The 23,584-nt window shown below is 48.5% G+C and overlaps 1 protein-coding gene across 1 annotated transcript in view; it reads right to left on the minus strand.

Moving 5' to 3' along the window:
* LOC144602176 (protein kinase C-binding protein NELL1-like) overlaps positions 1–23,584 on the minus strand; it is a 452,218-nt gene that overhangs the window by 114,907 nt on the left and 313,727 nt on the right. The window lies entirely within an intron of this gene.

Genomic DNA, 23,584 nt, shown 5'->3' on the forward strand with positions numbered 1-23,584 from the left:
GAGTAAGAAAAATATAAATAGCAAAGAGTTGGAAACCCAAGAATACAGGGTAAGGGGAGGGAGGTTTCGGGGGGATGTGAGAAAGAACTTTTTCACCCAGAGGGTGGTTGGAGTCTGGAACTCACTGCCTGGGGTGGTGGTGGAGGCGGGAACACTCACAACGTTTAAGAGGCATTTGGATGGGCACTTGAAATGCTACAACATTCAGGGCTACGGTCCAAATGCGGGAAAATGGGATTAAAATTAGACTGTGTTTGGTAACGGGCGGCGCGGACACGATGGGCCGAAGGGCCTCTTTCTGTGCTGTAGGACTGTATGACTCTATAACATTGATTTAAGATTAAAAGGCAAATGATCCTGAATCTGGAGGCGGAAATGTTACTTACAATGTTCAATGTACAATGTTCCAATGTTGAAACGTTCTGGTCTTTCTGTTTTGGAAAGATGTTGTTAAGAACTATTTTAAACAGCCCGTTTCTCTCTCCTCAGATGCTGCCTGACGTTCTGAGTATTCCCAATATTTTCCGCCTTCATTCTTATTTACTGCATCAGAGGTAACTTGAGGTAAATTATTGGCAAGAGCCTCTCTTCTTTATCTGCTTTCATTAGTTGTTAGTTAGTAGACACACAGTATTTCACACAGAGGGTGGTGGGTGTACGGAACGAGCCGCCAGAGGAGGTTGTTGAGGGAGGGACTATCCCAACATTTAAGAAACAGTTGGACAGGTTTCATTTTGTTTAGTTTAGAGATACAACGCGGAAACAGGCCCTTCGGCCCACCGAGTCCGTGCCAACCAGCGATCCCCGCACAATAACTCTATACTACACACTGTAGGGACAATTTTACATTTATACCAAGCCAAATTTAACTACAAGCCTGTACATCTTTGGAGTGTGGGAGGAAACCAAAGATCTCGGAGAAAACCCACGCAGGTCACGGGGAGAACGTACAAACCCCGTACAGACAGCGCCCGTAATCGGGATCGAACCCGGGTCTCCGGCACTGCAAGCGCTGTAAGGCAGCAACTCTACCGACTTAGAGACTCCTCCACACTCACCACATTCAAAACGTCGCTGAAGTCTCACCTGTTCAGTACTGCCTTCAACCACTGAAGGTCACCTCACCTTCTGTCTCCTTTCTCTGTTTGTTTATTTATTTACTTATTTATCTATTTATTAATTTCCCTATGTTCTCTAAATCTCTGTAAAGCGTCTTTGAGTATATGAAAAGCGCTATATAAATAAAATACATTATTATTATTATTATTACCGCTGCGCCATCGTGCCGCCCAGGTACATGGATAGGACAGGTTTGGAGGGATGTGGGCCAAACGCAGGCAGGTGGGAACGAGTGTAGCTGGGCCATGTTGGGCAAGGTGGGCCGAAGGACCCTGTTTCCACACTGTACGACTGACTCCTTGACTATCCAGTTAATGTTCTAAGTGCTGTAATACACTTGATTGCCACTAGATGTCTGACGCACTGAATATTCTCCTCAATCTGCAATTTGATTGAAATGGCAAATTTTAATAGTAAAAAATGGTTTTGGACTTAAAAGCTCGGAGGATTGTTTGAGGTACCTTCCTCATATAAATGTAATTTTAACATTAATAACAACCATACCTAATCGTGATTAAATCTAGGTTTGCTATGCACACAGATTTTCTTTGTTAAATGCCACACTTTCATTTATCTACCCTTGGTTATGGGGCCATGGCGAAGTCATCAGCAATTTTAATAAGGGCCAGCCAGCAAAGTTGGAACAATAACAGTGAAGAGACTAATCATTAACACTTCTAACAGACGGAGTATTAAGAGACAGAAGACAACGTTTTTCCAAGTTTCTGCCATGACGACACTCCTGAAATACTTTACCATACGATGCGATAGAACTTTGTGACTTAGTTTAGCTTAGTGATACAGCCCGGAGCAGGTTCTTCGGCCCACCGAGCCCGCGTCGACCAGCGGTCCCCGCACACTAACACCGTCCGACGCACACGAGCGACAATTTACATTTTGCACCAAGCCTATTAACCTACAAACCTGCACGTCTTTGGAGTGTGGGAGGAAACCGAAGACATCAGAGGAAAACCCACGCAGGTCACGGCGAGAACGTACAAACTCCGTACAGACAGCACTCGTGGTCGGGATTGAACCCGGGTCTCTGGCGCTGTGAGGCAGCGGCTCTACCCGCTGCGCCACCGTGCCGCACTTATTGTCAACCCTTCTATGTTACTGGGTCTAAATCGTGAAGACTCCAGCCCATCAGAGCAGGGGAATGTTCTTACTAGCAGGAGTACTGTGGTTCAAAAAAAGATCTGCTCAGCTCAATTAGGAACGAGAAACGAGCAGGTCTTTCCAACACATCTATATTCTCCACAATAACTACAAACATGTATGGCAGCAAGCTAGTGCATCGGTAGAGTTGCTGCCTCACAGCGCCAGAGACCCGGGTTCAATCCTAACTGTGGGTGCTGTCTGTACGGAGTTTGTACGTTCTCCCCGTGACCTGCCTGGGTTTTCCCTGGGTGCTTTGGTTTCCTCCCACACTCCAAAGACGTGCAGGTTTTTTAGGTTAATTGGCTTCTGTAACTTGTCCTTAGTGTGTGTAGGATAGTGCCAGTGTGCGGGGATTGCTGGGCGGCGTGGACTCGGTGGGCCGAAGGGCCTGTTTCCGCGCTGTATCTCTAAACTAACAGCAACTAAGGGCCTGTTGCCACAGCAAATGTTGCCAGGACTAGAGGGTCTGAGCTATCAGCAGAGGTTGAGCAGGCTGGGTACAAGTGCTTGCATTCCTTGGAGGGCAGGAGGTTGAGGGGTGATCATATAGAGGTGTACAAAATCATGAGACGAATAGATCGGGTAGATGCACAGAGTCTCTTGCCCAGAGTAGGTGAATCGAGGACCAGAGGATATAGTTTTAAGGTGAAGGGGAAAAGATTTAATAGGAATCTGAGGGGTAACTTTTTCACACAAGGGGTGGTGGGTGTGTGGCACGAGCTGCCAGAGGAGGTAGTTGAGGCTGGGACTATCCCAACGCTTAAGAAACAGTTAGGGACATGGATAGGACAGGTTTGGAGGGATATGGCCTAAATGCTGGCAGGTGGGACGAGTGTAGCTGGGACATGTTGGCCGGTGTGGGCAAGTTGGGCTGAAGGGCCTGTTTCCACACTGTATCACTCTATGACTCTATACAGCAATTTTCAAAGTAATTCAAGATAACAATAGAAAACAAAAGGTACTTCATGATTTGGCTATTCATTTTGAAAGTGAGAAACCAAGAGTGTATTGTCTCCAGCCACACACTAACACAGCAGCAAATAAATAGACTTTGGAGTGAAGGTGCTGATCGATAGGCAGTGCAATGACAGGTGAAATTGATTCCGGCGGAGATTGAAAGGAATCGATTCACAAAGCTCACGCTAACATATTCAGCTGTGTGTCAGTGACAGAAAGAGGCGCTGAATCCCTGTTCTGGTGACGTTTAGACAATAGACAATAGGTGCAGGAGGAGGCCATTCGGCCCTTCGAGCCAGCACCGCCCTTCAATGTGATCATGGCTGATCATTCTCAATCAGTACCCTGTTCCTGCCTTCTCCCCATACCCCCTGACTCCGCTATCCTTAAGAGCTCTATCCAGCTCTCTCTTGAATGTATTCAGAGAATTGGCCTCCACTGCCTTCTGAGGCAGAGAATTCCACAGATTCACAACTCTCTGACTGAAAAAGTTTTTTCCTCATCTCCGTTCTAAATGGCCTACCCCTAATTCTTAAACTGTGGCCCCTTGTGCTGGACTCCCCCAATGGCTTAACCTAAAGCCGGAGCTACCTGCAAGTTTGTGTGGTCCACCCATTCATAAACGTGGAGCCGCTGCCTCACAGCGCCAGAGACTCGGGTTCGATCCCGACGCACAGACGCACAGGTTTGCAGGTAAACTGGCTTGGTGTCATTGTAAACTGTCCCTGGTGTGTGTAGGGACCACGCTAACCAACGATCACCTGTACACTTGTTCTACCCAACACACTTAGGGACAATTTACAGAAGCCAATTAACCCACAGGCCAGTACGCCTTGGGAGTGTGGGAGGAAACCGGAGCACCCGGAAGAAACCCACGTGGCCAAGGGGAAAACGTGCAATCTCCCTACAGACAGCACCGTGGTCAAGATTGAACCCGGGCCTCCGGCGCTGTGAGGCAGCAACTCTACCGCTGCGCCACCGTGCCGAGTCAACTCCAAGAAAGTCGCAGGTCAATTGTCCTCAACACAGTGCTTTTGCCAGTGTCATATCTTTAAAATGCTATTTTTGTTGATGAGGTTAATTGGCTGGGTAAAGGTAAAAATTGTCCCTAGTGGGTGTAGGATAGTGTTAATGTACGGGGATCGCTGGGCGGCACGGATTTGGTGGGCCGAAAAGGCCTGTTTCCGGCTGTATATATATGATATGATATGATATGATATGATAGGTATGCAGTATCGTTTGCAGAAAAACTCTCCTTGTAAATTAAAATAGATAGACACAAAGTGCTGTTGTCAGGCAGCATCTATGGAGAAAAGGAATGGGTGACATTTCGGGTCGAGACCCTTCTTCATACTGAGAGTCTATGACAAATAAAGTTGACTTGGCTTGACTTGACTTGACTTGAGAGTCAGATGAGGTGCCCTGCTCTCTTCCCTTTCTGCTGACAGCACGCTACAAAAAAAGCTTCTCCCTGTACCTCGAGGGCACGAAAATAACTGCAGATGCTGGTACAAATCGAAGGTATTTATTCACAAAATGCTGGAGTTACTCAGCAGGTCGGGCAGCATCTGTCCCTCTCTTTCCCTCCCCCTTCCCAGATCTCCCTCTATCTTCCTGTCTCCACCTATATCCTTCCTTTGTCCCGCCCCCCCCTGACATCAGTCTGAAGAAGGGTCTCGACCCAAAACGTCACCCATTCCTTCTCCCTGTACCTCGCTCGGTACACGTGACAATAAGCTAAACTAAATTAAACTATCCATGTTCTCCAGAGGTACTGCCAGTCCCTCTGAGTTACTCCAGCACTTGTATCCTATTCTTCATGAGACCATTAGACATAGGAGCAAAATGTCTATATCTCTCGTTTCCCTTTCCCCCGACTCTCAGTCTGATGAAGGGTTCTGTTCCCGAACCAAGCTGTGATGAATCACAATAAAAAGACACGAAAAATCTGGAGTAACTCAGCGGGACAGGCAGCATCTCTGGAGAGAAAGGAATGGGTGACGTTTAAAGACCCTTCTTTAGACCCAAAACGTCACCTTTTCCTTCTCTCCAGAGTTGCTGCCTGTCCCGCTGAGATACTCCAGCTGTTTGTGTATACCTTCGGTTTACACCAGCATCAGCAGTTCCTTCCTGCACATGAATCCTGATAAAATGCTTTTAGGTTGGTGAGAGATGTGGCAGACATGCTGGACTTCCAACGCCTTCTAAGGAAGTAGAGGCGTTGGTATGCTCAGAGTTTCCTCTCATGATTGGTAGTCAAGGGTCAATAGTAATTGTAGGGTCACTGGAACAATGAACATTGTACCCACTGTCCTGCACTGTACAATCTAATTGCCCTAAAATTTAGCATTAGTTTCAGTTTTACAGGCAGGCCTTTCGGCCCACCGAGTCCGCGCCGACCAGTGATCCCCGCACATCTACACTATCCTACACACACCAGGGACAATTTACCATTACACCAAGCCAATTAACCTGCAGACCTGTACGTCTTTGGAGTGTGGGAGGAAACCGAAGACCCCGGAGAAAACCCACGCGGGTCACGAGGAGAAAACGTACAAACTCCGTACAGACAAGTAACTCTACCGCTGCGCCACCATGTCGCAGGCTGTTTTTTTTTCATGAAAACTTATAAGTTAAGGGGACATCACACAAACCGGTGATCTCCGCACATTTACACTATCCTCAATTGCTATTGAGGGCGTGCAGCGTAGGTTTACTAGGTTAATTCCCGGAATGGCGGGACTGTCATATGTTGAAGGACTGGAGTGACTAGGCTTGTATACACTGGAATTTAGAAGGATGAGAGGGGACCTTATCAAAACGTATAAGATTATTAAGGGGTTGGACATGTTAGAGGCAGGAAACATGTTCCCAATGTTGGGGGAGTCCAGAACAAGGGGCCACAGTTTAAGAATAAGGGGTAGGCCATTTAGAACTGAGATGAGGAAAAACTTTTTCAGTCAGAAAGTTGTGAACCTGTGGAATTCTCTGCCTCAGAAGGCAGTGGAGGCCAATTCTCTGAATGCATTCAAGAGAGAGCTGGATAGAGCTCTTAAGGATAGCGGAGTCAGGGGGTATGGGGAGAAGGCAGGAACGGGGTACTGACTGAGAATGATCAGCCATGATCACATTGAATGGCGGTGCTGGCTCGAAGGGCCGAATGGCCTCCTCCTGCACCTATTGTCTATTGTCTATCCTACACACACCGGGAGCAATTTACACAGTGGGGGGGGGGGGGGGGGGGGTTGCCAGTTATATCTCAAAATACTATTTTGGTTGAAGTGACGTGCAGTCAACTTTGCAGGAAAACTCTGCTGGCAAGTTAAAAAAAGTTAAACCTGCCTTAAAACCTGCGCAGGGGGTAACTGTCAGGGATGAATGCTGACTGCGGCAGTCAGATAGAATCACGCTGGCAGTCTGTGACAAGGTGGGTGTGAGTTGATTAAAACATTGTTTACTGCCTCGCCCTGTAATCAATTCCATCTCCTCAATGCAGAACAACGGTCATTATCTTATTTGTGGTAAGAAGCTGCTTCGGTGGAAATGGCCCTATTTACCTTAAAGAGATCACAGAATGTGAAACATGCTCTAGTCCATTAAGTGATAAGTCGTGCTGTGAATTATTAAGCGAAGACAGTGAGATTATCGTTAATGGCTCTGGAATAAATACAATATGACGACTCGTTTTGTCAGCCTGAATTACTTTGCAACCAAGTGGTAATTTGTTTGGGGGATGCTACAAAACTGACGTGGATATCCATTTAGACCTTTGATAATTTAATATCATCAAAATCTTAGGTGGCCAAAAGAAAGGAGGTGATTAAAATCATTGCATCATGTTTATTAATACTGTCTGAAATGGTTGCACTAAAACCACCAAAGGAATCAGTTGCTACTGATAGTCAAGTGATAAATTGTGTCGGAAGGAACTGCAGATGCTGACTTACACTGAAGATAGACACAAAATGCTGGAGTAACTCCAGCACGGTGGCGCAGCGGCAGAAATACTGCCTCACAGCGCCAGAGACCCTGGTTCGATCCTGACTACGGGTGTTGTCTGTACGGAGTATGTACGTTCTCCCCGTGACCTGTGAGGGCTTTCTCTGAGATCTTCAGTTTTCCCCCCGCACTCCAAAGACGTACAGGTTTGAAGGTTAATCGGCTTGGTATAAATGTAAATTGCCCCTAGTGTGTGCCGGATGGCGTTAGGGTGCGGGGATCGTTGGTCAGTGCGGACTCGGTGGGCCGAAGGGCCTGCTTTCGCACTGTGCCTCTAAACCAAACTAAACTAAACTCAGTGGGCCAGGCAGCATCTCTGGAGAGAAGGAATGGGTGACGTGTCCGGCCGAAGAAGGGTCTCGACCCGAAAAACGTCATCCATTCCTTCTCTCTGGAAGTGATAAATGGTGTTGCCCTCAGATACCAGATTGGATTTGATTTCCGCTTCCCTTTATTCTGTAGCGGACCTAAACCCTTATTTTTTTCTTCCCTTTACAAAGCAATGAATGACTGCTGCTGTTACCTGTGGATTATCCTGCAGAGTGAACACACAAGAACCTCCTCATCATTTGCTGCTGAACAACAATATCCACTGATAATCCACATTATGCTGCATCTGCTGTTGACATTATTTACAATCACCTTCTTAGACAATAGACAACAGGTGCAAGTGTAGGCCATTCGGCCCATCGAGCCAGCACCGCCATTCAATGTGATCATGGCTGATCATTCTCAATCAGTACCTCGTTCCTGCCTTCTCCCCATACCCCCTGACTCCGCTATCCTTAAGAGCTCTATCTAGCTCTCTCTTGAATGCATTCAGAGAATTGGCCTCCACTGCCTTCTGAGGCCGAGAATTCCACAGATTCACAACTCTCTGACTGAAAAGTGTTTTTCTTCATCTCCGTTCTAAATGGCCTACCCCTTATTCTTAAACTGTGGCCCCTGGTTCTGGACTCCCCCAACATTGGGAACATGTTTCCTGCCTCTAACGTGTCCAACCCCTTAATAATCTTATACGTTTCGATAAGATCCCCTCTCATCCTTCTAAATTCCAGTGTATACAAGCCTAGTCGCTCCAGTCTTTCAACATACGACAGTCCCGCCATTCCGGGAATTAACCTAGTAAACCTACGCTGCACACCCTCAATAGCAAGAATATCCATCCTCAAATCTTATGTTCGACACTGCCACACGTCAAAGCTGTCTGCTCTGTACGAAAGAAGTTAATACTGTTGTAGTCGATCGCCTAAATCCATTCACATAGAAACAACATAGACAATAGATGCAGGATGTGGCCATTTGGCCCTTAACAGCTTCCTCTGTTTGTCTGAATTATTTGAGATTTGAACTGTGTGTTAATCAGCATTGGAGTCATATACAGCATTTTAATTTTAATTACAAATACTTGATTCCAAAAACAAAACAAACAAAGTGGTAATGTGATCAAATCAGAAGCTGCCTGTGTCGGCAGTTTACAAAACCAACAATTATCAAATTAAAATCCCGCCATCTCTGTCAACAATGAATCGACCTCCCGCGACGACCAGCGTTCACGGAAGGCCTCCAGCGTCCCCGTGGACACCACGTGTTCCCTCTCCAGGGACACGCGGGCACGGACGTAAGCCCGGAACAGGGGCGGGCAGCCGACCCCTGTGCGGCCGTCGACTACCCGCTACCTGGACCCGCGGACGGCCATCTTGGCCAGGCCCAGGAGCAGACCGACAGGGAGACCCCCCTCCTCCCTCCCTCCCGACCCACCCCCCTCTGAGTCATCCAGCACTGGGAGTGGTCTTTCACATTCTGACTATCAAATACATCTGACGACCAGACCACGCAGTTTAAGACAGACACAAAACGCTGGAGTAACTCAACGGGACAGGCAGCATCTCTGGAGAGAAGGAATGGGCGACGTTCCGGGACCAGACCCTTTCCAAAGTTAGGGAAAAGGGAAATAAGAGATATAGACGGTGATGTAGAGAGAGATAGAACATATGAATGAAAGATATGCAACCAAGTAACGATGATAAAGGAAGCAGGCCGTTGTTAGCTGTTTGTTGGGTGAGAACGAGAAGCTGGTGCGACTTGGGTGGAGGAGGGATAGAGAGAGAGAGAGAGAGAGGAAATGCCGGGGCTATTTGAAGTTAGAGAAATCAATATCCAGTCTGAAGAAGTGTCCCGTCCCGAAACACCACCCATTCCTTCTCTCCAGAGATGCTGCCTGTCCCGCTGAGTTACTTCAGCATTTTGTGCCCATCTTAGGTACAAACTCTGTACAGACAGCACCCATAGTCGGGATCGAACCCGGGTCTCTGGCGCAGTGAGGCGGCAACTCTACCACTGCACCACCATGCCGCCATAAAGTGCAACTGATATGGATTCCAATTGAACAGCTCGTTCTACGAATTCAGACGCGTGGCAATTCAAAAGAGCTTTCAGCATGTAATTTACACCTATTTTGTGTAACCAATTACTGAGCACAAAGAGACGGGAGACACATATAAAAATGAATGATTTATTTTAATTGCATCCAGATTACGTTGTGCAATCAGAGTAACATAATTAAAACGGCTTCATAGATAGTTCGGGTATCTTCGCACCTGTACTTTCCAGCCCATTATGAAAAGGATTCTGATGTGTCCCAGAACACCAGAAATTGTATTTTAATTTGCTCTCTTCAGAGAATTAGCTTCTATGATCATTAATCTTCCCAGGTAGCAATCATTTGGCATTTGCTCACGCTTCCCATTGGATGAATATAACGTTTTAATGGAGGCCAGTAGCTCCACACGATCTACCACCTAACCAGCAAAAGTTTGTTTGTTAATTTTTAGTTTAGTTTAGTTTAGTTTAGAGATAAAGCGCAGAAAGAGGCCCTTTGGCCCACCGGGTCCGCGCCGACCAGCGATCCCTGCACATTAACACTATCCTACACACACTAAGGACAATTTTTACATTTACACCAAGCCAACTAGCCTACAAACCTGTACGTCTCTGGAGTGTGGGAGGAAACCGAAGATCTCGGAGAAAACCCACGCGGTCACGGGGAGAACGTACAAACTCCGCACAGACAGCGCCCGTAGTCAGGATGGAAGGCAGCAACTCTACCGCTGCGCCAACGTGACGCCCTGCTACTTTTAGTATTTAATCTCTACTTTTGCGGTTGACTTGCCCTGTTTCACCACCTCGTCATTCAATGTCCTGAGGTTTAGTACGCTGGGCAAAGGACACTGGAATCAGTGTGGCAAGGTGGCACAGCGGGTAGAGCTGCTGCCTCACAGCGCCAGAGATAGACACAAAATGCTGGAGTAACTCAGCGGGACAGGCAGCATCACTGGAGAGAAGGAATGGGTGACGTTTCTTCAGTCTGAAGAAGGGTCTCGACCCGAAACGTCACCCATTCCTTCTCTCCAGAGATGCTGCCTGTCCCGCTGACTTACTCCAGCATTTTGTATCCATCTTTGTTTTAAACCAGCATCTTGCAGTTCCTTCATTCACAGCGCCAGAGACCAGGTTCGATCCTGCCTGTAGGTCCTGTCCGTGTGGAGTTTGTTTGTTCTCCCCCGTGACCCCTGTGGGTTTGCTCCGGGTGACCCCAGTTTCCTCACACATCCCAAAGATGTGCCCCATCTACACTAGCCCCACCAGCCTGTGTTTGGCTCATATCCCTCTAAACCTGTCCTACCCAGGTGCCTGTCTAAATGTTTCTTGAACATTGTGGTGATCCCTGCCTCAACTGCCTCCTCTAGCAGCTCATTCCACACACCCACCACCCTTTGAGTGTAACAGCATCCAAAATTCCTTGTGCCTAAATATGGAACGGTTGAATAATAATCTGTAATTTTCAAATGGGCGGTACGGTGGCGCAGCGGTAGAGTTGCTGTCTCACAGCGCCACAGACACCCGGGTTCGATTCTGACTACGGGTGCTGTCTGGATGGAGTTTGTACGTTCTCCCCGTGACCTGCGTGGGTTTTCTCCGGGTGCTCCGGTTTCCTCCCACACTCCAAAGGCGTGCGGGTGTGTAGGTTAAAAAGTAACCACAAAATGCTGGAGTAACTCAGCGGGTCAGGCAGCATCTCTGGAGAGAATGAATGGGTGATGTTTCGGGTTGAGACCCTTCTACAGATTCAAATCGAAGCGTCTCGATCCCTCCCTCCCTTCCCCCCCCCCCCCCCCCCTCACCCTCTCCATCCCTCTCACTCCCTCTATGGAATGGCTGCATCCTTACAAGTTCACGATCGTGCCGGGACCCTTCTTCGGACAGTTTGTAGGTTAATTGGCCTCCGAACGCAGGGAGCGGATGAGAAAGTGGGATAACACAGAACCGGTGTGAATGGTCAGCATGGACTCGACGGGCCGAAGAGCCTGTCTCCCTGCTGCGTCTCCAAACACACGTTTCACCAGCGTGACTTGCGGGGAGCCGACAGGCTGATGAATTAGCAAAGTGCAGCTGGAGAAAGGATGAAACTCCGTGTGTCCTCTGCGTGAAATCAACTTATCAGTGAAACTAAAAAAGCTAGCACGTCAGCTAACCTTCAGATCTGAGTCAGCTGGTTGGTAACTGGTGACTATTCCCATTGCTGCCGGCTCTTTGGCCCAGTGTGTCCCAGCCCTGTCAACCATGCCATTTAACGTTGACAGTCTCTCAACACACGGGCCTTCACTCACCAGCCCACATCTGCAACTCTTCAATCCTTTTAGTTTAGAGTTTAGAGCTCGGAAACAGGCCCTTCGGCCCACCGAGTCCGCACCGACCAGCGGTCCCCGCACACAATAGACAACAGACAATAGACAATAGGTGCAGGAGGAGGCCATTCGGCTCTTCAAGCCAGCACCGCCATTCAATGTGATCATTCTCAATCAGTACCCCGTTCCTGCCTTCTCCCCATACCCCCTGACTCCGCTATCCTTAAGAGCCACACCAACACTATCCTAGTTGGACAATTTGCAATTATATCAATCCAACTGGCCCACAAAGCCGCACATCTTTGGAGTTTGGGAGGAAACCAGAGCACTCAGACAAAGCCCAAACAGGTCACGGGGAGAAAGTATAAACTCCGTATCGACAAGCGTCCGTAGACAGGATGGAACCTGGGTCTCTGGCGCTGTAAGGCAGCAACTCTACCGCTGCGCCACCTCGCCACCCTTTTTGGCTCACACTTTCTATTGTTTCATAAGTCCATAAGTCATAGGAGTAGAATTAGGCCATTCGGCCCATCAATTCTATGCCATTCAATCAGGGCTGATCTATCTCTCCTTCCTAACCCCGTTGTGCTGCCTTCTCCCCATAACCCCTGACAACCGTACCAAACAAGAAGCTATCTGTCTCTGCCTTAAATATATCTGCCTTATTGCTTCTGCGGCAAAGAATCCCCACAGATTCACCACCCTCTGATGAAAGAAATTCCTCCCGTGTCCTGTGTCCATGGGTGAGCTGTGCATTACTTTCTTCAGGCACGGTAACAGCGAGTGGCAGAAGTTGAATGGATTTTTCATGTTCGGTACGACACACACGACACGGAGGGCGGAGAACAGAGTCAGACACAAAATGCCGGAGTAACCCAGCGGGACAGGCAGCATCTCTGGAGAGAAGGAATGGGCGACGTTTCGGGTCGAGACCCTTCTTCAGACTCAGTCCCGACCCGAAACATCACCAAATTCCTTCAACTCTACCGCTGCGCCACCGCGCCGCCCCGAATCTACAATTTGATGCTCTGGGTTCCTTTCTGAAACATAGAAACATAGAAAATAGGTGCAGGAGTAGGCCATTCGGCCCTTCGAGCCTGCACCGCCATTCAATATGATCATGGCTGATCATCCAGCTCAGTAACCTGTACCTGCCTTCTCTCCATACCCCCTGATCCCTTTAGCCACAAGGGCCACATCTAACTCCCTCTTAAATATAGCCAATGAACTGGCCTCAACTACCTTCTGTGGCAGAGAAGGTAGATCTGAAGCAAGATCCTTTGGCAATGGTGAGAGCGTATTTTTTAATTCACCGACTTTGACGTGAGGCATGGATTCTGTCGCCTCTGTGGGCTTTTAAGGAGGCGGTAATCTATCTCTTGCCCATTAGGGTACAAACTGGTGCCTTCTGCTCTCAATCTCTGCTGAGGCTGCGGCCACTGCTGTTCTCTGCCTATCTGTAAGAATTCTGCAGTCTTCTGAGCCGGTAATGAGACCTGCCTTACTAACCTCCTGGAGGCAAAAACTACAAGGCGCTCTGAGATGACAGCCTAATTTCTGAAGTCGGGCCAACACAATTATTTAACATCCGCAGAGCACAAAAACACCACGATTTTTTTTTGCTTTTGTTAACAGTCCAAATAGCGCTGTGCTGGAAACGAATGTTCAGTGAAAGACTGTGAGGTACTCCCGGGCAAAGAGCCAGCAATCTCTCTGCACTATGCACTTGTGAAGCCCAAAGTGAGGACCATGACAAACCTCGCTCTGCGCCGGACACCTCACTAAAACCACAGGCATCTGTTTTTAAGGCAGAGATAGATAGATTCTTGATTTTGTGCGGGTGTCAGGGATTACGGGGAGAAGGCAGGAGAATGGGGTTAGGAGGGAGAAATAGATCAGCCACGATTGAATGGCTGAGTAGACTTGATGGGCCGAATGGCCTAATTCTGCTCCTATCACTTATGACCTCGTGACCTTATCAGATGCTGGTTTAAACCGAAGATAGACACCAAAAAGCCGGAGTAACTCAGCAGGACAGGCAGCATCTCTAGAGAGAAGGAATAGGTGTCGTGGTCTCGACCCGAAACGTCACACATTGCTTCTCTTCTGAGATGCTGCCTGTCCCGCTGAGTTACTCCGCCATTTTGTGTCTGTCTGCGGTGCAAACGAAAGGGGAACTCTGCAGGAGGGTGGAAACCAGGAGAAATTGAAGAACAAGAGAATCGCAGTTTCAAATAACTTAGCAGCCCAAAGATAGACACAGAGTGCTGGAGTAACTCAGCGGGTCGGGCAGCATCTCTGGAGAACATGGATAGGTGACGTTTCACAGAGTGCTGGAGTAACTCAGCGGGTCAGGCAGCATCTTTGGAGAACATGGATAGGTGACGTTTCACAGAGTACTGGAGTAACTCAGCGGGTCAGGCAGCATCTCTGGAGAACATAGATAGTTGACGTTTCACAGAGTGCTGGAGTAACTCAGCGGGTCAGGCAGCATCTCTGGAGAACAAGGATAGGAGAAGTTTCGTGTCGGGACACTTAGAGTCATAGATAGAGTCATAGTGATACAGCGTGGAAACAGGCCCTTCGGCCCAACATGCCCACAACGGCCAACATGTCCCAGCTACACTAGTCCCACTTGCCTGCACCTGGTCCATGTCCATCCAAACCTGTGCTATCCGTGTACCTGTCTAACTGTTTTCTAAACAATGGGATAGTCCCAGCCTCAACTACCTCCTCCGGCAGCTTGTTCCACACACCCACCACCCCTTGTGTGAAAAAGTTACCCCTCGGATTCCTATTAAGATTTCAGATTTCTTCAATCTGAAGAAGGGTCCTGATCCGATATGTCGCCTACCCAAATGCTCCAGAGTTGCTGCCTGATCTGCTGAGTTACTCCAGCACTTTGTGTCTTTTCTGGTAAACCAGCATCTGCAGTTTGTTATGTCTGCGCTGAGTTCTTCCAGCAGTTGGTTTTAGTTTAGTTTAGAGATACAGCGCGGAAACAGGCCCTTCGGCCCACCGGGTCCGCGCCGACCACTGATCCCCGCACACGAACACCATCCTACACACAAGGAGCAATTATACATTTACACCAAGCCAATTAACCTACAAACCTGCACGTCTTTGGAGTGTGGGAGGAAACCAAAGGTCTCGGAGAAAACCAAAAGAAGGTCACACGAGAACGTACAATGTCCGTACAGTACAGCACCCGTAGTCGGGATCGAACCTGGGTCTCTGACGCTGCAAGCGCTGTAAGGCAGCAACTCTACCGCTGCGCCACCGTGCCGCCATGATCCCTGGAGCTGGAAGGCAGCAACTCTCCCACTGTGCTGCCCTTTATCCAACGTTCTGCTTTATCCTTCTCTTTCTGGGTAAGTTAGAGGAACAGCACCTCATATTTCGCTTGGGCAGCTTACACCCCAGCGGTATGAACATTGATTTATCTAACTTCAAGTAACCCTTGCTTTCCCTCTCGCTCCATCCCTCCCCCATCCCAGTTCCCTGACCAGTTTGACCGTCCTCCTGATTACATTTTACTTTGTATGCCTCGGAGTCACCTTCCCCATATCTAACAATGATCCGTTCCACATTTTCCTTGAGCTACGTCCCCTTTGATCTGTCATTTTTCACACCTTACCCTTCCATATCTCCGTGTCTCCCTTTCCCCTGACTCTCAGTCTGAAGAAGGGTCTCGACCCGAAAGGTCACCTATTCCTTTTCTCCAGAGACGCTGCCTGACCCGCTGAGTTACTCCGGAGATTTTGTGTCTATCTTCGTTTTAAACTAGCGTCTGCAGTTCTTTCCTAAACGAAACTAGGGCAGTTTTCGGAGACTTTTCTTTGAGTTGCCCTCAAATTAATTCGCATTTACAGTTACTCCAGCATTTAGTGTCTGTCTATGGATGATTGAGATTGTGGATTCATGACTGAAGGCCTTCTGGTCTGAAGATGGGTCTCAGCCATGATCGCATTGAATGGCGGTGCTGGCTCGAAGGGCTGAATGGCCTACTCCTGCACCTATTGTCTATTGTCTATTGTCTATTGTCTATTGACCCGAAACGTCACCTATTCCTTTCCTCCAGAGACGCTTGCCTGTCCCGCTGAGTTACTCCGGCATTTTGTTTCTACCTTCGGTTTAAACCAGCATCTGCAGTTCCTTCTTACGCATTTGCGGTTCATTCCGACACACTGAAGAGCGTCATGACCATGTTAGATCTCAGCAGGTGTGCCGGATGCTCGCTCGGCCTTGCTTTTAAATAGCAACAACAGCAACTGGGCACACAGGTACTTTGCTGATCCCCTGGGATATGTTCCTGAAATGGAATCCACTAATGGATTCGGCGTTAAGAGAGCTCATTGCAGCTGACTAGCTCCGGGTGCAGAATACTTGGAGTGAACCCTTTCCATCTCCCCCGCTGTGGCTTGTGCCAGATGCACCATAGAAAGCATTTGATCGGGATGCATCGCAGCATGGTTTGGGAACAGCTCCATCCAAGACCGCAGAGAGTTTACTGGACACGGCCCAGACCGTCACACAAACCAACCTCACTTCCATCGCCCTTCCCGCTGAGTTAGACATGTTGAAAGACTGGAGCGACTAGGCTTGTACACACTGGAATTTAGAAGGATGAGAGGGGACCTTACCGAAACGTACAAGATTATTAAGGGGTTGGACACGTTGTAGGCTGGAAATATGTTCCCAATGTTGGGGGAGTCCAGAACAAGGGGCCACAGTTTAAGAATAAGGGGTAGGCCATTTAGAACTGAGATGAGGAAAAACTTTTTCGGTCAGAGAGTTGTGAATCTGTGGAATTCTCTGCCTCAGAAGGCAGTGGAGGCCAATTCTCTGAATGCATTCAAGAGAGAGCTAGATAGAGCTCTTAAGGATAGCGGAGTCAGGGGGTATGGGGAGAAGGCAGGAACGGGGTATTGATTGAGAATGATCAGCCATGATCACATTGAATGGCGGTGCTGGCTCGAAGTGCTGAATGGCCTCCTCCTGCACCTAATGCCTATTGCCTATTGTCTATTGTTACTCCAGCTTTTTGTGTCTCCCTTCCATTGACTCCATCTGCACCTCACGCTGCCTCGGCAAGGCCAGCAGCATAATCAAGGACCAGTCGCACCCCGGCCACTCCCTCTCCTCCCCTCTCCCATCGGGCAAAAAGACACAAAGTCCTGGAGTAACTTAGCGGGACAGGCTATTAAACCTTTCCCTCCCTCAACGTAAACCTATGTCAGGGACTCGGGTTCGATCCTGACCACGGGCGCCGTCTGTACGGAGTTTGTACGTTCTCCCCGTGACCAGCGTGGGTTTTCTCCGGGTGCTCCGGTTTCCACCCACACTCGAAAGACGTGCAGTTTTGTAAGTTAATTGGCTTTGGTAACTTGCCCCGAGTGTGTGTAGGGCAGTGTTAGTGCACGGGGTGATCGCCGGTCGGCATGGACTCGGTGGGCCAAAGGCCTCGCTAGGCCGAAGGACCTGTTTCCGTGCTGTATCTCTAAGGTTTAAAGTAAAGAACGACTGTGACCACGAGATCAATGTATGTCGGAAGGGACTGCAGATGCTGGTTTACACCGAAGATGGCTGGGTCTGTAGAAGGGTTCTCGAGCCAAAACGTCACCCACTCCTTCTGTCCGGAGATGCTGCCTGTCCCAGTGTGTGACTCCAACATTTTGTGTCTATACTTGGGTTTGTGGCTGACGGTCTGTGGAGGGCTGGAGCAGATCACAAGCTGCTGCCGTGAATGTTGCGCCTCTTTTCTCTCGGGGGACTGCCGTTTAAGTCCAAACAGCCCGACTAACAGCTGCACGCCATCTCCCACCTGGCAGCGAGGGTGACGTGCGCTTTGTCACCCTGTCTCTTGAAGAAGGGTGTCGACCCGAAGCGTCATCCATCCCTTCTGTCCCGAGATGCTGCCTGTCCCGCTGAGTTACTCCAGCATTTTGAGCCCATCTTGCCCACACACAACCTCTTTCGTGCCTCCGCAATGCCTTTCCAATCACTGCACCTTTTCTTTTTTGACCATCGCTTCTTGGAAAGGGGAGACCGTCTTTCAGTTTCATTTACAAGGCTGGGTGATGGGGGATGTGGGCGGCACGGTGGCGCAGCGGTAGAGTTGCTGCCTTACAGCGCTTACAGCGCCGGAGACCCGGGTTCGATCCCGACTGCGGGCACTTGTCTGTACGGAGTTTGTACGTTCTTCCCGTGACCCGCGTGGGTTTTCCTCCGAGATCTTCAGTTTCCTCCCACACTCCAAAGACGGGCAGGTTTGGTGTAAATGTAAAATTGTCCCAAGTGCGTGCAGGATAGTGTTAAAGTGCGGGGATCGCTGGTCGGCGCGGACTCGGTGGGCAGAAGGGCCTGTTTCCGCGCGGTCTCTCTGAAGAGAAAAGCGTTGTTAAGTTTAAAAGCCAATTATGTGGGGCAATGGATGAATCCCTTTTGCTCAACAATATGTCGACAAGAGCTCAAAGCATGAATGCAGGAAGGCGTTAACTTAATGTACGTGAAGTGCAATCAGCATAGACAAATATGTCAACGTCTCCGTTTAAAAAGTGAAAGGGGAATAATTGCCGTCTGTAATACATTTAGAGGGTTCGGATGGTGTCATAATCTACAGATGCAAAGATTCATTGCTGGCTTGATCCCATTTAGGTCTGTTGTGTTTGTTATTATTGCCATGTACCCATCTTCTACAATTGCTTTTCTATTAGTTTTCGAGGCAACCTTTCTACTTGATGGCAAGAGGGAGATGAAATTTCCACATCATGCTATTACATGCACATTACAAATCAAAGGATGAAAGAGGTTGTTTGGTGGAAACACGGTGTTATTTTGGAGACACATCACAGTGTAGACCAATTTGCGGAAGATAGAGAGCAATATTAAATAAGGCCATAAAGCGCTGAGCGTGATATTTCATCCGTATTGATATGAGAACTGTGCAGGTTCCAGGCAAAATAACCGTTATTATTGGCAGTAATGTAGGCGAGGAGGGATTTCAGCCGGAGGGTGGTGAATCTGTGGAATTCATTGCCACAGACGGCTGTGGTGGCCAAGTCATTTGGGTGTTTTTAAAAAAAAAGATTAATATGTTCATGATTAATAATGGGCGTCACAGGTTACAAGGAGAAGGCAGGAGAATGGGGTGGAGAGGGGAAAAAATAGATCAGCCATGATAGAATGGCGGAATAGACTCAATGGGCCGAATGGCCTAATTCAGCTCCTATGGCTTAGTGTGTGTGTATGTGTATGTGTGTGTTTGTGTGTGCACGTGTGTGTTTGTATGCACGTGTGTACGCATGTGTGCATGTGTGTGCATGCATGCATGTGCGTGCATGCGTGTTCATGCTTGTATGTTTGTGCATGCGTACGTGTGTGTGCGTGCGTGTGCACGTGTGTGTGAGTGTGCATGCATGTGTGTACGCATGTGTGCATGCATGCGTGTGCGTGCATGCGTGTTCATGCTTGTATGTTTGTGCATGTGTACGCGTGTGTGTGTCTGTGCGTGTGCGTGCGTGTTATCAGAGGTAGGTCCACAATCTACCAGCCCATGAGGTTGATGCTGAGAGTCCAGTAGAACAGCTGACTCCAGTACCTCCCACCTCCTCCAAGCCTGAGATGGTGCCATTGCTATTTGCAAAGCTGACGTCGGGATCCAAATAAATACCTTTTGTTGTGGCTATTTGCAGCAAGGTTTACACACATTGCCATCCACACCCGCCCTATCACCCACGGAAGATGAGAATCGCAGTGTCAGCATTTCCTCACCATCTGTTGCACTGCACCTCCAGACTTCTAGCACTTTACAAACAGCAAACGGAGGCTTCTCCTCACATTCAGTGTAAGAAAATAACAGCAGATGCTGGTACAAACCGAAGGTATTTATTCACAAAATGCTGGAGTAACTCAGCAGGTCGGGCAGCATCTCGGGAGAGAAGGAATGGGTGACGTTTCGGGTCGAGACCCTTCCTCGACCTTCACATTCGGTGTTATTTTCATCGCCAGTATCAAGGACTGGGTGACGTTTCGGGTGGAGAATTTTCACAACATCAACTCATAGAACTAAGATGAGGAAAAACTTTTTCAGTCAGAGAATTCTCTGCCTCAGAAGGCAGTGGAGGCCAATTCTCTGAATGCATTCAGGAGAGAGCTAGGTAGAGCTCCTAAGGATAGCGGAGTCAGGGGGTATGGGGAGAAGGCAGGAACGGGGTACTGATTGAGAATGATCAGCCATGATCACATTGAATGGCGGTGCTGGCTCGAAGGGCCGAATGGCCTCCTCCTGCACCTATTGTCTATTGTCTATTGTCTATCATTCGGACTGATGCTGCGATCAGCCTGAAGAAGGGGCTCGACCCAAAACGTCACCCGTTCCTCCTCTCCAGAGATGCTGCCTGTCCCGCTGAGTTACTCCAGCATTCTGTGTCTATCTTCGGTTTAAACCAGCATCTGCAGTTCCTTCCTGGAGTAAGTGTCTTACACGGAACATGGTGGTAAGGTCGAGCGGGCTGTGTGGTGCCCTGCATTTCTCTTTCCACCTCTGGTTCCCCGTTCTAATTGTATCTACATTTCCCCGAACATATCTGTTCCCCTGGGAAGCGTTGTTTTCACATCCATCACTTGTACTGCAGTGAGCTAACGTACATAATGCACCTGGAAGTTTCACCACTGTGCTGTTCCTCAAAAAATCAATTGAATGTGAAAACAGCAAAAAGTACTTAAGGAGATTGGCTTGTGACAACTGCACAGTGTTTCCACATCAGTGAGCAACAGCAGAACGTAGGAGGTAAAAGATTCCACTTTCACCCTGCTATTTCGATAATCACCTGCCTTTCAAACAGCTTTTACTAATCAAAGCGGAAACTGTTGCTCTCCTTTATAATTTATACAAAGCCAATGCTACATCATGACGTAAACTTAAGAAACGACATCGCAGTGCAGAACCACGGGAGAAAGTGCAGGCCTTTCTGTCTTTCAATTCTGTGTCCTACTGCGGCTTATAACTCAACTCCAATTATAGAGGGGTCCTGACCCAAAACGTCACCCATCCATGTCCCCAACCTTTGTCCGCATCTACGTCCGCCATCTTTGAGGTGGCGCGGTGGCGCAGCGGTAGAGTTGCTGCCTTACAACGCCAGAGACCCTGGTTCGATCCTGACCACGGGCGCTGTCTGTACTGAGTTTGTACCCCGTGACCTACGTGGGTTTTCTCCGGGTGCTCCGGCTTTCTCCCACACTCCAAAGACGTGCAGGTTTGTCGGTTAGTTGGCTTCGGTGAAGATTTTAAATGATCCCTAGCGTGTAGGATGGTGCTAGTGTACGGGGTGATCGCTGTTCGGAGCGGACTTGGCCGGCCAAAGGGCCTGTTTCGGCTCTGTATTCTCCGAACTAAACTAAACTCCAGAGATGCTGCCTGACCTACTTTACTTTATTTTAGAGATACAGCGTGGAAACAGGCCCTTCGGCCCACCGAGTCCGTGTCAACCAGCGATCACCCCGTACATGAACACTATCCTGCACTCTGGGGACAATTTACAATTTTTTTTTACATTTACCAAGCCAATTACCCTACAAACCTGCACGTCTTTGGAGTGTGGGAGAAAACCGGAGCACCCGGAGAAAACCCACGCAGGTCACGGGGAGAACGTACAAACTCCGTACAGGCCGATTTATTCACAAAATGCTGGAGTAACTCAGCAGGTCAGGCAGCATCTCAGGAGAGAAGGAATGGGTGACGTTTCGGGTCGAGACCCTTCTTCAGACTGATGTCAGGGGGGCGGGACAAAGGAAGGATATAGGTGGAGACAGGAAGATAGAGGGAGAACTGGGAAGGGGGAGGGGAAGAGAGGGACAGAGGAACTATCTAAAGTTGGAGAAATCAATGTTCATACCGCTGGGCTGCAAGCTGCCCAGGCGAAATATGAGGTGCTGTTCCTCCAATTTCCGGTGGGCCTCACTATGGCACTGGAGGAGGCCCATGACAGAAAGGTCAGACTGGGAGTGGGAGGGGGAGTTGAAGTGCTCAGCCACCGGGAGATCAGGTTGGTTAAGGCGGACTGAGCGAAGGTGTTGAGCGAAGCGATCGCCGAGCCTGCGTTTGGATTCGCCGATGTAAAGAAGTTGACATCTGGAGCAGCGGATGCAATAGATGAGGTTGAAGGAGGTGCAGGTGAACCTCTGTCTCACCTGGAAACCTCTGAATCAATGTTGCTGCCCTCGATGTCAATACATTGACCCCAGAAAGCATTCAGACCCCTTCACTTTTCCACATTTTGTTACGTAACAGCCTTATTTTAAAATGGATTACATTCATTTTTACAATGCAGAAAGATGCCCTTCAGCCCACCGATCCTGCTCTGACCAGTACGTTAGCACCAGGGACAATTCACATTTTTTACCAATTAACCTACAAACCTGTACGTTTTTGCTATCACATCCCAAAGACGTGCGGGTTTGTAGGTTCATTGGCCTTCTATAAATTGCCTCTAATGTGTAGGGAGTGGATGGGAAAGTGGGATCACGTAGAACTAGTGTGAACGGGTAGACACAAAATGCTGGAGCAACTAAGCGATGCAGGCAGCATCTCTGAAGAGAAAGAATGGGTGATGTATAAGTCTGTATCAAATGGAATAGATTGGGTAGATGGATTGAGTCTCTTGCCCAGAGTAGAGGAATCTTGAACCAGGGGACATAGGTTTAAGGTGAGGGGGGAATGATTGCATAGGAATCTGAGGGGCAACTTTTTCAGGTAGGTGGATGCAACGAGCTGCTGGAGGAGGTAGTTGAGGCAGGGACTGTCACAAAGTTTAAGAAACATTTAGACAGGTACACGGAGAGGACAGGTTTGGAGGGATATGGGCCAAATGCAGGCAGGTGGGACTAGTGTAGCTGGGACATGTTGGCCCGTGTGATCAAGTTGGACCGAAGGGCCTGTTTCCACGCTGTATGACTTTATGACTTTATGCACTTTGGGAGCAGATAGGTATGTGAGAGAAGCTTTATCATTACTATCTAAGCAAACAGTTCTAAATCGCCATTCAATGCTGTCCTTGCCAACAATCCACACATAGAAACATAGAAACATAGAAAATGGGTGCGGAAGTAGGCCATTCGGCCCTTCGAGCCTGCACCGCCATTCAATATGATCATGGCTGATCATCTAACTCAGTATCCCGTACCTGCCTTCTCTCCATACCCCCTGATCCCTTTAGCCACAAGGGCCACATCTAACTCCCTCTTAAATATAGCCAATGAACTGGCCTCAACTACCTTATGTGGCAGAGAATTCCACAGATTCACCACTCTGTGTGAAAAAAAACTTTCTCATCTCGGTCCTAAAAGACTTCCCCCTTATCCTTAAACTGTGACCTCTTGTTCTGGACTTCCCCAACATCGGGAACAATCTTCCTGCATCTCGCCTGTCCAACCCCTTAAGAATTTTGTAATTTTCTAAATTCCAGCGAGTACAAGCCGAGTCTATCCAGTCTTTCTTCATATGAAAGTCCTGCCATCCCAGGGATCAATCTGGTGAACCTTCTCTGCACTCCCTCTATGGCAAGAATGTCTTTCCTCAGATTAGGATTCCACACATCATATAAAAGAACATAAAACATCCTGGAGTTCAACTCTGGGGTGATACGAGAGCAAATAATCTT

This window comes from Rhinoraja longicauda, chromosome 18 (genome assembly GCF_053455715.1).
Source record: "Rhinoraja longicauda isolate Sanriku21f chromosome 18, sRhiLon1.1, whole genome shotgun sequence".
Classification (NCBI taxonomy): domain Eukaryota; kingdom Metazoa; phylum Chordata; class Chondrichthyes; order Rajiformes; family Arhynchobatidae; genus Rhinoraja; species Rhinoraja longicauda.